At 43.7% G+C, this 16,281-nt stretch overlaps 1 protein-coding gene across 1 annotated transcript in view; it reads left to right on the forward strand.

Moving 5' to 3' along the window:
• Positions 1 to 1,200: 1,200 nt before the first annotated feature.
• The window catches only part of RNF144B (ring finger protein 144B), a 113,835-nt gene continuing 98,754 nt past the window's right edge, over positions 1,201 to 16,281 (forward strand). Inside the window, exon 1 of the mRNA XM_082258770.1 lies at positions 1,201 to 1,296. The gene's annotated coding sequence lies outside the window, so the exon portion shown is untranslated. The remainder of the gene's footprint in view (positions 1,297 to 16,281) is intronic.

Genomic DNA, 16,281 nt, shown 5'->3' on the forward strand with positions numbered 1-16,281 from the left:
ACCTTTGGTACTGTGCCATGATGATCCTTATGAACCTGGACTGGGGACCACTTACCAGCTTTTCTACTATCTTGGTTTTATAAATTTTACATGTCATGTTTGTATATATGTATGTATCAATAAATGTGTTATTTTTTGTTCTACCAACCTTGTCGTGTCTCTCATATAAAGTCCCAACCCTTCTGTATTTCTACTTGAATAGGGATGGAGGTGCACGACACAACCCACTGTGTGCCTCATTTAAAGTCCCACACCTCCCCCCTCTTTATAATGGGGTGCATACTAACACCTTATATCATAAACTACCTGGTGGCCCTTTAATTAATAAAAAAAAAGTGGCACCTTATTAGCGTTTTAAGGCTAGGTTCACATTTGTGCGTTGTAGGAATGGGCGCAAAATTGCGCTCCTGCAATGCGCAAAGATGCATTTCCATTTTACAGGCACGTGGTGTTGCCAATTATTCTAAATGCACCCCAACACACCTTGGTAATATGCATGCCAAATTGCATGGTAACAAACTACCCTGTCGTTTGGTGCTGGGCGGTTTTTAAAAAGGGCATTGCGCTTCTATGTGCTTTTTGTGCTTAGGGCAATCCATTAAAATGAATGGGCTGCCCTAGGTGTGATGTGTATATATATATATATAGTGATATATAACTTGGCCCAACCATGATCATCAGCTGGGTCTGCAGTTACAGGTGATGGATAATGTAAATAAGAACATGTAAATTAAAAGGAGAATTGCAAATAGTAAATACTATCATGAACTGCATACAGATACCAGAATCCATATAAGGGGAATTTATTAAAGTCTGGAGTACATGGCAACCAATCAGCTTCTTGCTTTCATTTACAAAGAGTACCTGAACGACCTGAAGGCAGAAGCTAATTGGTTAGAATGCACACTTCTCCAGATTGTATTTCTCTCTGTAGATTCCTGTGTAGATTGGTGTAGAGAGCTGAGCGGATTGCTCCATGTCAGCTGAGTTGATGTAATCACCTGCACTGACCGAGGAAGCCCAGATGGGAAGAAGGAAGTGCAATGTTCAGGCTTCCTGTACTCTTCTATCCTCTGCTCTCAGCTCTCAGCTCTCTACATACAAGCTGTGACGTGCTCTCCACATAATGGCACCTCGCTGTGTATAGAGGGAGGAGATTATCATTGCTACACACAAGAGAGAGAGAGAGAGAGAGAGAGAGAGAGCTCCCTGGAAGGAGGAGACAGGGGAATACACATGTCTGTGTACCAGACAGGAGCTCCATAGGAACACACCGCACGGAGCGCTCCGTCCAAGGTAAGCTGCCTCCTTCCTTCCCTCACTTCTTCCCTCCACATGTGTCTGTCTGCACAGCTGTTACATATACACAGCATATACCTATACCACATACACATCACATACACACCATATACCTATACCACATACACATCACATACACACCATATACCTATACCACATACACATCACATACACACCATATACCTATACCACATACACAGCATATACCACATACACAGCATATACCACATACACAGTATATACCACATGCACATCATATACCACATACACAGCATATACACATCACATTCACACCATATACCACATACACAGCATATACACATCACATACACACCATATACCACATTCACAGCATATACACATCACATACCACATACACACCATATACCACATACACAGCATATACCACATACACAGTATATACCACATGCACACCATATACCACATACACAGCATATACACATCACATTCACACCATATACCACATACACAGCATATACACATCACATTCACACCATATACCACATTCACAGTATATACACATCACATACCACATACACACCACATACCACATACACAGTATATACCACATACACACCACATACACACCACATACCACATACACACCACATACCACATACACACCACATACCACATACACACCACATACCACATACACACCACATACACACCACATACCACATACACACCACATACCACATACACACCACATACCACATACACACCACATACCACATACACACCACATACCACATACACACCACATACACACCACATACCACATACACACCACATACCACATACACACCACATACCACATACACACCACATACCACATACACACCACATACCACATACACACCACATACCACATACACACCACATACACACCACATACCACATACACACCACATACCACATACACACCACATACCACATACACACCACATACCACATACACACCACATACACACCACATACCACATACACACCACATACACACCACATACACACCACATACACACCACATACACACCACATACCACATACACACCACATACACACCACATACACACCACATACACACCACATACCACATACACACCACATACACACCATATACCACATACTCACCACATACACAGCACACACTACATACACACTACACACACAGCACACACACACCACAAACTACATACACACTACTTACTAAATCTATCTAACTCTATTCATCTTAGTAAATCTATCTATCTATCTTAGTTAATCTGTCTATCCTGCTATGTATATCTAGCTATATTGGTAAATCTATCTATCTATCTATCTATCTATCTATCTATCTATCTATCTATCTATCTATCTATCTATCTATCTATCTATCTATCTGTCTGTCTGTCTGTCTGTCTGTCTGTCTGTCTGTCTGTCTGTCTGTCTGTCTGTCTGTCTGTCTATCTATCTATCTATCTATCTATCTATCTATCTTTGTAAATCTGTCTGTCCTGCTATGTATCTATATTAGTAAATCAATGAATCTATATATATATATATATATATATATATATATATATATATATATATATATATATATATATACAGTAAAACCTTGGATTGCGAGCATAATTCGTTCCGGAAGCATGCTTGTAATCCAAAGCACTCTTATATCAAAGCGAATTTCCCCATAAGAAATAATGGAAACTCAGATGATTCGTTCCACAACCATTTATTCATAAATCCTTCAGTTTATAGTCCATATAAAAAGATTATAGCATTGCGATAGGTTATATAACCATAAAATGTCCATCCACAAATAGCCGCTTCCATAAGGGGATTAGAAGCAAAATCCAGCAGGAGCTACAGAGTATGAAAGAGAAGAGAGGCGCCTCTAAGTGTAGCAATATGGTTCCATTTAATGAAGGTACAACATTTAGCAACTCACATGGTTGATGAATAAAACAGGCATATCTAAGTATGCAGGCATCCGGAGTAAAGCTGTCCACATGGACTATCTTCTGCACCGCCAGCTGCCAGTCTGTAATCCTGACCGGGAAGACCACCCTGGAGTAAATCGATCTGAAAGCGAGGGGCAACATGGAAGGGATGACGTAGATGATGGTGCGGAGGATGGTCTATGTGGACAGCTTTAGCCTGGATGCCTGCATCCTTAGATGTGCCTGTTCCAATCATCAACCATGTGAGTTGCTAAATGTTGTACCTTCATTAAATGTAACCATATTGCTACACTTAGAGGCGCCTCTCTTCTCTTTTATACTTAGCTGTGACTTGAGGCTACTTGTATATCAAGACATCACTTGTATATCAAGTCAAAATTTATTTGAAAATGTTGCTTGTCTTGCAAAGCGCTCTTAAACCAAGTTACTCTCAAACCAAGGTCTTACTGTATACAGTAAAACCTTGGTTTGAGAGTAACTTGGTTTAAGAGCGCTTTGCAAGACAAGCAACATTTTCAAATAAATTTTGACTTGGTTTACAAGCGATGTCTTGATATACAAGTAGCCTCAAGTCACAGCTAAGTATAAAAGAGAAGAGAGGCGCCTCTAAGTGTAGCAATATGGTTACATTTAATGAAGGTACAACATTTAGCAACTCCCATGGTTGATGATTGGAACAGGCACATCTAAGTATGCAGGCATCCAGGCTAAAGCTGTCCACATAGACCATCCTCCGCACCGCCATCTACGTCATCCCTTCCATGCTGCCCCTCGCTTTTAGATCCCTTTACTGCAGGGTGGTCTTCCCGGTCAGGATTACCGACTGGCAGCCGGCGGTGCAGAAGATAGTCCATGTGGACAGCTTTACCCCGGATGCCTGCATACTTAGATATGCCTGTTTTATTCATCAACCATGTGAGTTGCTAAATGTTGTACCTTTATTAAATGGAACCATATTGCTACACTTAGAGGCGCCCCTCTTCTCTTTGATACTCTGTAGCTCCTACTGGATTTTGCTTCTAATCCCCTTGTGGAAGCGGCTATTTGTGGATGGACATTTTATGGTTATATAACCTATCGCAATGCTATAATCTTTTTATATGGACTATAAACTGAAGGACTTATGAATAAATGGTTGTGGAATGAATCATCTCAGTTTCCATTATTTCTTATGGGGAAATTTGCTTTGATATAAGAGTGCTTTGGATTACAAGCATGCTTCCGGAACGAATTATGCTCGCAATCCAAGGTTTTACTGTATATATATATGTCTATCTATCTTAAGGTTATATGTATATGTATCCATCTAGCTTAGTAAATCTACCTATCTAACTATATCTATATTAGTAAATCTATCCAGATATCTATTTTAGTAAGTCTCTGATCTATTGAAATTGTTTGTAACCCTAAAAAAAAAAAAAAAAAAAAAAAAAAAAAAATGGATCCTGTTCTCTTAACCACTTGCCGACTGCCTAACGCCGATCTACGTCGGCAGTCAGCCCCTCACAGGCAAAGTGACGTAGGGCTACGTCACTAGCTTGTGAGGGTCTAGGGAGCGAGCGCGCGCCCCCGGAGGCGCGCTCCCGCTCCCGCATGGTCACGGACCCCCCCGCGCGTGTGACCAGCGGACCCGATGTCCACCGGTCACTCGGCGATCGGCGGGGGAGAGGGAGAATGTCAGGCAGCTTGTGTAAACAAGCCACCTGTCATTCTCCTTGCTGTTAAGACACTGATCACTCGGATCTAGTATGTAGATCCGTTGATCAGTGTCCATACAGCTCAAGCCCCAGCCAATCACAGTAGAAAGCACGCCCCTAGGGACACACACAGCCCCTCCCTCCCAAATAAAGTTAACCCCTTCACTACCAGTGTATTTTTACAGTAACAGTGCATATATATAGCACTGATTACTGTAGAAATGTCACTGGTAACCCCAAAAGTGTCAAAAATGTCAGTCAAGGGTCCGATCTGTCTGCCCCAATGTCGCAGTACAGCAAAAAAAATCGCAGATCGCCGCCATTACACGTTAAAAAAAAAAACAACAAAAATGACAGAAATCTTTCCCTTTGTTAGTAAACGTGATAACTTTTGCGCAAACCAATCAAAATACGCTTTTTGCGATTTTTTTTACCAAACATAGGTAGCATAAAACAAATTGGCCGAAAAAGTAAAAAAATTTTGATTTTTAAATTTTTTTTTTGGGGAATTTCATATAAAAAAATGTGAAAAATATTGCTATTTTTGCAAAATTGACGCTCTTTTTTTGTTTATAGCGCGTGATCAAAAAATCGCACAGGTGATCAAATACCACCAAAAGAAAGCTCTGTTTGTGGGAAAAAAAGGACGCCAAATTCGTTTAGGTACAGCGTCGCACGACCGCGCAATTGTCCGTTAAAGTCACGCAGTGCCGAATCGCAAAATACCCCCTGGTTGGAATGGGGGTAAAATCTTCCGGGGCTTAAGTGGTTAAAGCATGCATAACTGCCCAATGTTTGTGCTGTGTAATTTGGCCCCCTGTATCACCTGAAATACCTGGCTGATTCTGCCTTCTGCCCTCCCCCCTGTAAACTGACCACATTTGTCATGGCTGCTGAGTCCTGACACCGTGGTCAGTTTACGTGCTTCCGTCATCCAGCTGTCTGTCCTCTCTCCCCCCTCCCCCTGCCTGTCAGCTTGTGTCAGTGACACTCCGCTCCCCGCCCCTCCCCTCTTGAATATAACATCCGTAATAGATGTTATATTCATACCATATCCAGGGTTAGATAACGATATGTGCCCCACTATATGTGTTTTATAAAAAATATGCAGATTTATTCCTTATTTTAGAGCGCCTCTCAGCGCTCACATGACCGCCTGCTGCTCTCCTCCTCCCCTCCTCTAAGCTGACATAAGTGGGAGTTCTCGGGCCTTCCTGCTGGAGCTGTCAGATCGGGAGAGAAGAGCGGCGAGCAGTCACGTGAGCGCTGGGAGGCGCTCTGAAATAAGATAGAAATCTGAAATTGGGATATTTTTGGAGCACATATCGTTAAACAGAAGGTATGGTGTGATCATGACAAAGTGGCTTTACAACCACTTTAAATCTATCTTTCTATCTATCTTAGTAAATCTTTCTTTCTATCTATCTATCTATCTATCTATCTATCTATCTATCTATCTATCTATCTATCTATCTATCTATCTATCTATCTATCTATCTATCTATCTATCTATCTATCTATCTATCTATCTATCTATCTATCTATCTATCTATCTATCTATCTCTAACCTGTCATCATCTAATCTAAGTGGTCCCCAGCCAGTGGCTCAGGTATCACCTGCGGCTCCCAGCTCCCTGTGGTGTTGTTCTCATTGGTGCTTAATAGATACCTGGCTGAAATCTTGTCCTAGAATCTTCTTTCTAACAATGTTGTGCGGCTAACTGATGCCCTTCTGTTCTGGGAACAATTAACCTGAGCCCTACATTTAATGCTGTATGACACCATGTCTCCCTACTCAGTGTTAAACACTTGTATCAATGTGCCCATTGTCAGTGAGGGTCATCTGCTTTCTGTGTCTCAGCCAGTGAAGCCTAAGGCTCTGTTCACATATTGGCGTCTCGGATCGCAGGCAGAATTGCCACGATTCTGCCTGCGATCCCAAATTATTGCAAATCACGGGGCGCCCGTGCAATTCCAATGGCTTGCAATGGCACCCCAAATGTGGCATGATTTTGCAGCGATTGTCACCCCACGAATAGTGGTAAAATCATGCAAAGAGAATCATGGGACAAGAACTTCATTTAGACGGCAGGTGTCATGCAATTCTGTTTGCGCAATTTTCCCCGCGATTGTCGGTGCCATTGCAAGACACGGGAACCACATGGGCGTCCCATGATTTTCAGTGATTCGGGATGGTGGGCAGAATCACTGCGATTCTGCCCACGACCTGAGACGCCACTATGTGAACCGAGCCTAAACTATTTATCTTCTCTGGGAATGGCAATATTCATTTTTGCCATGTTCCCAAAGCATTGTACAACCATGAGTAACTGTATGTTCTTCTTTAGGTGGGGGTGGTAAAATCACAGCTCAAGCTTCTGATTTTACTGCCCCCCAGCTGCCTGTGTGACCAAGCCCTAGAGGTAGAGGAAGAGGTGGTATTACTTACCTTAATCCCCTGCTCTGACAGGCTCTGGCGCTCTACTCTTTTTCTGGCACTCCAGGCTGTGACCACTCTTATGACATCATCATGTACAATGTAGGACTATTACCCTGTATTGTATATGGAGAAGGATGGCATCCGGGAGTGCCTTAGGGAGGAGGGGATTGGTTGCACAGCAAGTCCTTGCTGGAGTGAGGAGTAAAGTAAGCATTGCTCTTTAATTACCTCCAGGGGTATCAAACTCAATTTCATCCCGGGCCGCACCAGCAGTATGCTTGCCCTCAAAAGGCTGATTGTATCTGTTTTGCGCTATATAATGAGTTTAGAGCTCAGGATTGTGTTACATAGTGCAGGGATCAGGGGTGTGCTATGTACAGAATGCAGGGTTTAGGGATTCACTGTGTACAGAGTGCAGAGTTCAAGGATGCATTACACACAGTGTACATAGTTCAGGGGTACACTACATACAGAGTGCAGAGTTCAGGGGTGCGCTATTTACAGAGTGCAGATTTCAGGGGTGTGCTGTATACAGAGTGCAGAGTTCAGGGGTGTGCTGTATACAGAGTGCAGAGTTTAAGGGTGCACTACTTACAGAGTGCAGAGTTCAGGGGTGCGCTATTTAGAGAGTGCAGAGGTGCACTACTTACAGAGTACAGAGTTCAGGGGTGCGCTAGTTAGAGAGTGCAGAGTTCAGAGGTCTGCTGTGTACAGAGTGCTGATTTTACAGGTGTGCTGTTTACAGGTGTGCAGCTTTCACCAGCAGTATGCTTGCCCTCAAAAGGCTGATTGTATCTGTGTTGTGCTATGTAATGAGTTTAGAGCTCAGGATCGTGTTACAGAGTGCAGGGCTCAGGGGTGTGCTATGTACAGAATGCAGGGTTTAGGGATGCACTGTGTACAGGATGCAGGGTTTAGGGGTGCTCTACATGCAGAGTACAGAGCTCAGGGGTGCACTACATACAGAGTGCAGAGTTAAGTGATGTGCAATATACAGAGTGTAGAGTTCGGGGTAGTGATGTGTACAGAGTGCAGATTTCATGGGTGCACTATGTACAAAATGCAGGGTTTTTGGATGCACTACTTACAGAGTGCAGAGTTCAGAGGTGCTCTATGTTCAGGGGTTCACGACATACAGTGTGCATAGTTTAGGGGTGTGCTGTGTACAGAGTGCAGATTTCATGGGTGCACCGTGTACAAAATGCAGGGTTTAAGGGTGCGCTACGTACAGAGTGCAGAGTTCAGGGGTGCACTACTTACAGAGTGCAGAGTTCAGGGGTGTGCAGTTTACAGAGTGCAGAGTTCAGGGGTGCGCTACTTACAGAGTGCATAGTTCAGGGTGCGCTACGTACAGAGTGCAGAGTTCAGGGGTGTGCTACGTACAGAGTGCAGAGTTCAGGGGTGTGCAGTTTACAGAGTGCAGAGTTCAGGGGTGCGCTACTTACAGAGTGCATAGTTCAGGGTGCGCTACGTACAGAGTGCAGAGTTCAGGGGTGTGCTACGTACAGAGTGCAGAGTTCAGGGGTGTGCAGTTTACAGAGTGCAGAGTTCAAGGGTGTGCTATGTACAGAGTGCAGAGTAAGTGACTTCCCACCCTGCAAAGCTTTCTTGCATTTCTTTCTCCTACATGGTCCAGCACTAGTACCTTCCCGTATAAGCAGTGTGTCTTGCAGGGAGATCATTCTATCTCTCTGGAGATCTGCTCCTGCAGTGCAATGCGGTGAGTGGGTGTAGGGATCTGTTACATCCACAAGCCGCTAAGCAAAGCTGTTTCTTGTAAACACAGAAAGCTTCTGTATTTACAAGTAACAGCAGGGAGTGGGAGCAGAGGGTGAGAGGCGGAGGTGGTGGAATAGGTTTCTTGACAAGGCCTGGGGAGCCGGATTCAGCCCACGGGCCTTGTGTTTGACATTTGTGCTCTAGGCAAACACAAGCATTTAATCCTTGCAGTGTGCAAAGGTAGTTTTTTTTCCTGTGTCCGGAGTGGGGCTTTAAGAGAATATGTCAGTCTAAAATTTTGGAAGCTGCCATTGCTCACCTGCTTTTGAGGGTGCAATGTCTGGGGCTTTCATATGTATATCAGATGACCTGACAGCTCTGGATCCTGTACCTATAAAACCAAGTCAGTTGCTATCATACTGATGATTTGGGAAGGGGTGGCATATAGGAACACACATAGTGGCACGCTAGATGCTCTGTGCTTCTCCTGTTTGGTTTAAAGTTTAATTAAAAGTTGACAACAGATTGGTCTCTATGCTATAAATGAAAGCAGGATTAAACCCCAAACCAACAATGTAATATATTGCAGTTTACCAATTCCTCCATATGGTGGCTGCATTCATTTTCTTTTTTAGGCTTTTATCCCTTTGTGTTTACATGGTGATCTGGCCAGTAACACACCTCCTGTATTACAGGGCCCCCCACTCTGGATGAAGGAAAACAGGGGCACCTTTTAGCAGCAGCATTGTCAGTCTGGGGTGTAGGGGAGTGTTAGATGCAATAGCAGATTTAGATACACCAACAAATTGAAGTAAGACTCCAACTCACACTGCAGTTACACAATCAGTTACAGCAAACCATTTTTTTTACCTTTTGGGGTAAAGGTTTTACATGAATAAATAAGAGCTGATCATTTTAACCAGTCCTGGACTGGAAGGATTTCCCCCCTAATGACCATTCGGCACTGCATTACTTTAACGGACAATTTCTCAGTCGTGCGATGCTGTACCTAAATAAAATTGATGTAATTTTTTTCTCCACAAATAGAGCTTTCTTTTGGTGGTATTTGATCACCTGTGCGATTTTTTTTTTTTTTGGTTATAAACAAAAATAGTGACAATTCTGAAAAAAAAAAAAAAACAATATTTTTCAGTTTCTGCTATATAACATTCCCCCCCAAAAAATGTAAAAATCTAAATTTTTCATCTGCTTAGGCCAATTTGTTTTCTGCTACATATTTTTTGTAAAAAAATCGCAATAAGCATATTTTGATTGGTTTGCGCAAAAGTTATCCCGTCTACAAACTAGGGGAAAGATTTATGTCATTTTTATTTATTTATTTTTACTAGTAACGGCGGCGATCTGCAATTTTTGGCAGGACTGCGACATTACGGCGGACAGATCGGACCCCTAACTGACATTTTTTACACTTTTGCGGGGACCAGTGACATTACTACAGTAATCAGTGCTTACAATATGCACTGTTACTGTAATAATGACACTGGCAGGGAAGGGGTTAACCTAGGGGTGATCAAAGGATTAAGTGTGAGCCTAGGGGGGTGTTTTCTAACTGTGTGGGGGTGTGGCTTGTGAAATGATCATAGAGACCTGTGATCCTATATAGAAGGATCACAGGCGCTCTGTGATCATTTCAGAAGCCCATCCCCTACAGTTAGAAAACACCACTAAGGGCTCTTTCACACGGGCGGTCCGATCAGATCCTCCTGTCAGTTTTTTAGGCGGATCTGATCGGATGCCCCATTCAGCCCTATGGAGCAGCGGATGTCAGCGGAGACATTTTCGCTGACACCCGCTGCCATCCGCATCCGATCCTGTCCGTGAAATCCAGATGGATGGAAACCCTATTTTCCATCCGTCCTGGGGATCGGATCGGATGGGATCGGATGGGAGCAGACAGGCGGTCCGCTCTCATCCGATTCCCCATAGAGAGCAGCTGGGGCTGTGACACCTCCCTCTCCGCACTGCAAGCGGAGACGGAGCTGTCATCCGCCGGCTCAGCGGGGATCGCGGATCGATCCCCGCTTAGCAGCACGGATCCGCCTACGGAGGCGAACCGTGTGAAAGAGCCCTTAGGCCCACACTTAATCCTGTATTTACAACAGCTGAGGAGCGATCGCGGGTGCCCGGCGGCAATCGGTGCTGCTGGTCCCGTACATCGGCATCCACGCTGCCTAGTGAGGGCGGGCGCGCGGCGGCACACGCTCGCCCCAGAACCGCTCCTGCGAACTGATGTACCCCTACGCCGATTCGTGTAGCCGAGCCATACTGCGGAAGGCAAGTGGTTCAGCACCCCTGTCAGTGGTAAATGGTTTGTCTCAGCCCTTTAACTGCTATCTGCATCTGTAAGAGAGCTTGTTCTTTTGAAAAACAACAGCCTTACTGGCCAAATCACCAGGTGAAAATAAAGGAAAGAAAGCCTAAAACGAAAACAAATGCAGCCATGTCAAATAAGAATTGGTAATCTGCAATATAATAAATGTTTGCTTTTTGGTTTTATATGGCTTTAAATTACTAGGAGCACACTGCTAAAGTGAAACCTCTTTCTACAAGTTCCAGCACAGGAAAGGAGATGTGTTTCCATGAATGTGTAGGGTATTCCCACAAGCAGTTCCTTTGAAAGTCCCATAGATTAAATATCACACATCTAGATCAGACCTGTCTAACCTGTGGAAGAGCCATGAGCCGGCTGTGATGTAGGTGTGTACTACCGCAGAGACTATACAGTATGTAAGTCTAAACATGAAGCTGTGTTTATTGGGTGGTAAGTATTTTTCCTGAATATTAATGCAAACAGCTGTAGAAAGGATAATTGGAGAATCGCAGTGCCAGGCCTTTTAGGTGACACATACTTTGTTTCCTTGGCTGTTTTGTAATCCATTGTTTTTTCGTCTCATCAATCTGCCTCCCTCGGCTGGTTCAGTCAGTCCCTTGCAGGTGTGTACTGTGCGTCTCTCCCCACTGATAAATGACCTTTTAATAATGTCACATTGTATTGTTATAGCTATTGAGTGGTGGCTTGGTGACGCAGTTCCCATTTTGCTTTTATTCATAGCTATAAGAAGAAGGGAGAATCATTGTAGAAAGCCATCGCTTTTGTTTTCAGTTCTAACGAGTTGGGACTAATTTTCAAGTTTAAATTCTGGGCTCGGTTACGCAGGCAGCCTGGCAGTAAAAGAGGGCACCGTTTTAATATTTTTTTATTTTATTTTTTGAATTCCTTTATTTTGGGCGCAGTTGACTTCACTTTCAGTCCTGGTGACCAATAGTAAAGGTGAATCTCCTCCGTGTGGACACAAATAGCAATTCAATCTTTAGATGCACTTCAGGCACACAAATCACCACATTCCTAATGCCTGGTACAGACGATGAGAAAACTGGATGAAAAAAATACTGATTTTGGAGCAATTGTCTGATAATCTGATCATTAGTACATAGCTTTCAAGAGTTGATCACGACAGTTCATCCGAAAATAATGAAAGGGACAAGCACGAAAATTTTTCTTGTACACTAACAGACCAAACGATGTAATTAGTATGGTATTTGTACGAAAACAATTGTGTGGCCAAGACAACGCATGCTCGGAAATGAAAGAATACAATACAATACATCAGGGCTCGACAAACCCCAGGCGCCAAATCACCATGGCGACCAGACGTTTCAAGCTGCCCTAATGCTCCCATCGCCCTGGGCTTCCCCCCCCCCGTGCTATGTATCCCAAACTCCCCTTGCCCATCTGGTAATAGCGGGTGCCGCCGAGTAGAGGGGGCAGGGGGGGGGGAGGGAGCAGAGCAGACACACATCATTTCCGGGTCCCCATGGACAGAATGTAATGCAGTGCGATGTACATTGCATTTCGTTAAGTGGAGCACAGGGGGAGACATGTCCCATTAAAGAGAACCGGTCACTAAAAGAAAATCATCACATGGGGGACTTTTTGTCCCCTAAGTGATGAAAAAAAAAACATTGATTGAGATACACATGTTACATATCGCTGCACACACCGGAATGAGAGCAATAATTCTAGCACCAGACACCCTTCGTAACGCTAAACTGATGGCTTATAGGAGGCTTTTACGTAAAGTATCTCCTATGGAAAATATAGGGTACTGACATGTGTAAGGTTTGATATGTTGGGTATCTATTTACTCAGTGTAACCTCAGCTTTTATATTTTACCAAAAATATGGTAATTTATTGTGTTTGCGTCCCCTAAAATGAACTTTTACTGTGTTTTACATTTCCTTTGTGGTAATATTGTGTGACATAAAAAAAATTGGAACAACCAGTATTTTATTCTCTAGAGTGTCTGCTTGAAGAAAATATACAATATTTGGACGTTTTATGTAATCTTAAGGCCTAAATTGAAAATTTAAATTGGGCTGTGAAAGGGTTAACCCCTTCCCGCCCATGCCTCCTGGCCCTTTAAGAGTTCTAAATGTGGTAGGCAGGCATTCAGGTTATGTGACCTCCGTAGTTGGTTCTCACAGTGGTCACAGGATCCGGAAGCTCCCGATCACAAGCATGCATCGGTAGCTTTCCGGTGCCCTCCAGTAACTTTGGTGGGAGTGCACAGGGCGAGCACTCTTAGCACAAGAGGTTAAAGGATGATAAGTTCACCTTTAGGGCTCTTTCACACGGTCCGCCTCCGTAGGCGGATCCGTGTTGCTCAGCAGGGATCGATCCGCGATCCCCGCTGAGCCGGCGGATGACAGCTCCGTCTCCGCTTGCAGAGCGGAGAGGGAGGTGTCTCAGCACCCGCTGCCCTCTATGGGGGATCGGAGGAGAGCGGACCGCTTGTCCGCTCTCATCAGATCCGCTCCGCTCCGATTACTGAACGGATGGAAAAATAGGGTTTCCATCCGTCCAGATTTCAGCACAGGATCGGATGCGGATGGCAGCGGGTGTCAGCGGAGGTGTCTCCGCTGACACCCGCTGCCCCATAGAGCTGCATGGAGGATCCGATCAGATCTGCCTAAAAAACTGACAGGCGGATCTGATCGGACCGCCCGTGTGAAAGAGCCCTTAGGAACATGTTACATGTTCCACCTCTAAGCTTTGTTAGTTAAAAAAAAAATGTGATTGCGACAGTGCGGCAGGCAATCTGGCTCTAAGTGACGTTAGGGACAACGACAACTGACCAACTTCCACTGACATCACCAGTGACACTAATACAGTGATCAGTGCTAATAATATTCACTGTCACTGTACTAATGACACTGGCTGAGAAGGGGTTAACATCTAGGGGCGATTAAGGGGTAAATGTGTGCCTAACATTGTTTACTGTGTGTATTTCACCAAGCAATGTGCCAGTTTTTACTCAGGGGAAAAAAAAGGGCGCATCGCTGGAGAGAGTAGAGACCCCTGTGTTGTTTACCTACACAGGACTCTTTTCTGCCATTCGCTCAGCCGATCCCTGAATTCAAGCCATAAATCATTGGCCAGGACCCGCTGATTGGCTTGTGCTGCAGCGAATGGCAGCACAGCCAGGGCGACGGGCATGCATGCCTACTATCTGGATGTGCTGGATCATTTACATGTGTACAGCGGGAGCCAATCAGTGGGTCCAGTGGATGCGTTGTCTGCTGGGACCCGCTGATCATTTGGAGGAGAGGCAGAACGGCGGTCTGCCTATTCTATGTAAACAAGGCAGACCGCAGTTCAGGCAGAGGGGAAGATGGAGATCTTGTAGAAACATGGATCTTTGTCTTCCTCCAGTTAGGCCGTCCCCCACACAGTTAGAAAGCACTCCCTAGGAGCACATATAGCCCTTTGATCGCCCCTGATTTTAACCCCTTCCCTGCCAGTGTCATTTATACAGTGACAGTGCATTTTTTTATCACTGATCAATGTATTGGTGTCACTGGTCCCCAAAATGTGTCACTTAGTGTCAAATTTGTCCACTGCAATTTTGCATTCCTGTAAAAAAAGAATCGCTGCCATAGTAAAAAAATACAATTTTCATAAATCTATCCCATAGTTTGTAAACGCTATATATATATCAATATACGCTACTTGGGATTTTTTTTTTTTACCAAAAATATGTAGCAGAATAAATTTTGGCCTAAAATTATGAATAAATTAGATTTTTTTACATTTTTTTTTATTGGGTATGTTTTTTTTAGCATAAAGTAAAAAATATTTGTTTTGTTTTTTTCAAAACTTTCTGTCTTTTTTTATTTATAGCAGAAAAAAACGCAGACGTGATCAAATACCACAAAAACAAAGCTCTGTTTGTGGGGAAAAAAAGATATACATTTTTTTTGGGTACAGCGTCGCACATCTGCGCAATTGTCAGTTAAAGAAACGCAGTGCCGTATCTTAAAAAATGGCCTGGTCATTAAGGGGGTAAAATATAAATGAATATTAAGTTATTGTCTTTCAAGAAAAATGCTTCTCTTTAAATTCTTAAAAATGCATCCCTTTAAATTCTATGTATGTCTTCACACTGGTCCTTTGTGCTTCCATTGTGGTGTTAAAAATTTTGCTTGCTGCATTTTTTGGTCAGTTTAAAAAAAAGCCCAAAAAAATCACCTCCCTGTTGCAATACATTGAAAATGCAGCAAGAACGCATCAATACTACAGCTGTGTTAAGTTTTTGATGAGGTTTTTGATGCCATTATCGCTACCTTTTTCTTTATCTAAAAAATGGCGAAAACACCATATTTGCCCGATACGTTTCGGCTGCCGGAATTTGGGTTCTTCTCTAGTATTGGTAAATCTAATGAAGAACTGAATAAAACAATTGTATAATTTATGGCCAACTTTACTCTAGTCTACTGTCCTCCCCTTCCCCAATTTCTCCCACCACAGCCGTATTACTTATCTTATTTACATCACTTTTTTCACGTGTCTCCGGTCTGGGTCTTCTTTCTCTAGCAGTAGGTGGTTCCTGAATGCCACAGAGAGCGGCACCTCATCATTAGTTAGCGATGCTCTCTGCAGCATTCTCCTGTGAGACCAGGGTGGCCTGATGATGTGTCCCCAGTGATTATACTCCTGTTGAGTCAATAGGGCAGCTCCGCAACTGCATACAATGCATGCAGTTGTGATGGGGTGGTGCAGGCTTCTAGGGGTTAAAACAGGTGCTGAGGAGGCAACATATTGTCTCTTTACTGTCTGTTAAAGGCTCTCGGAAAAGC

The sequence above is a fragment of the Pelophylax lessonae genome (assembly GCF_965119305.1).
Source record: "Pelophylax lessonae genome assembly, chromosome: 5".
Lineage (NCBI taxonomy): Eukaryota > Metazoa > Chordata > Amphibia > Anura > Ranidae > Pelophylax > Pelophylax lessonae.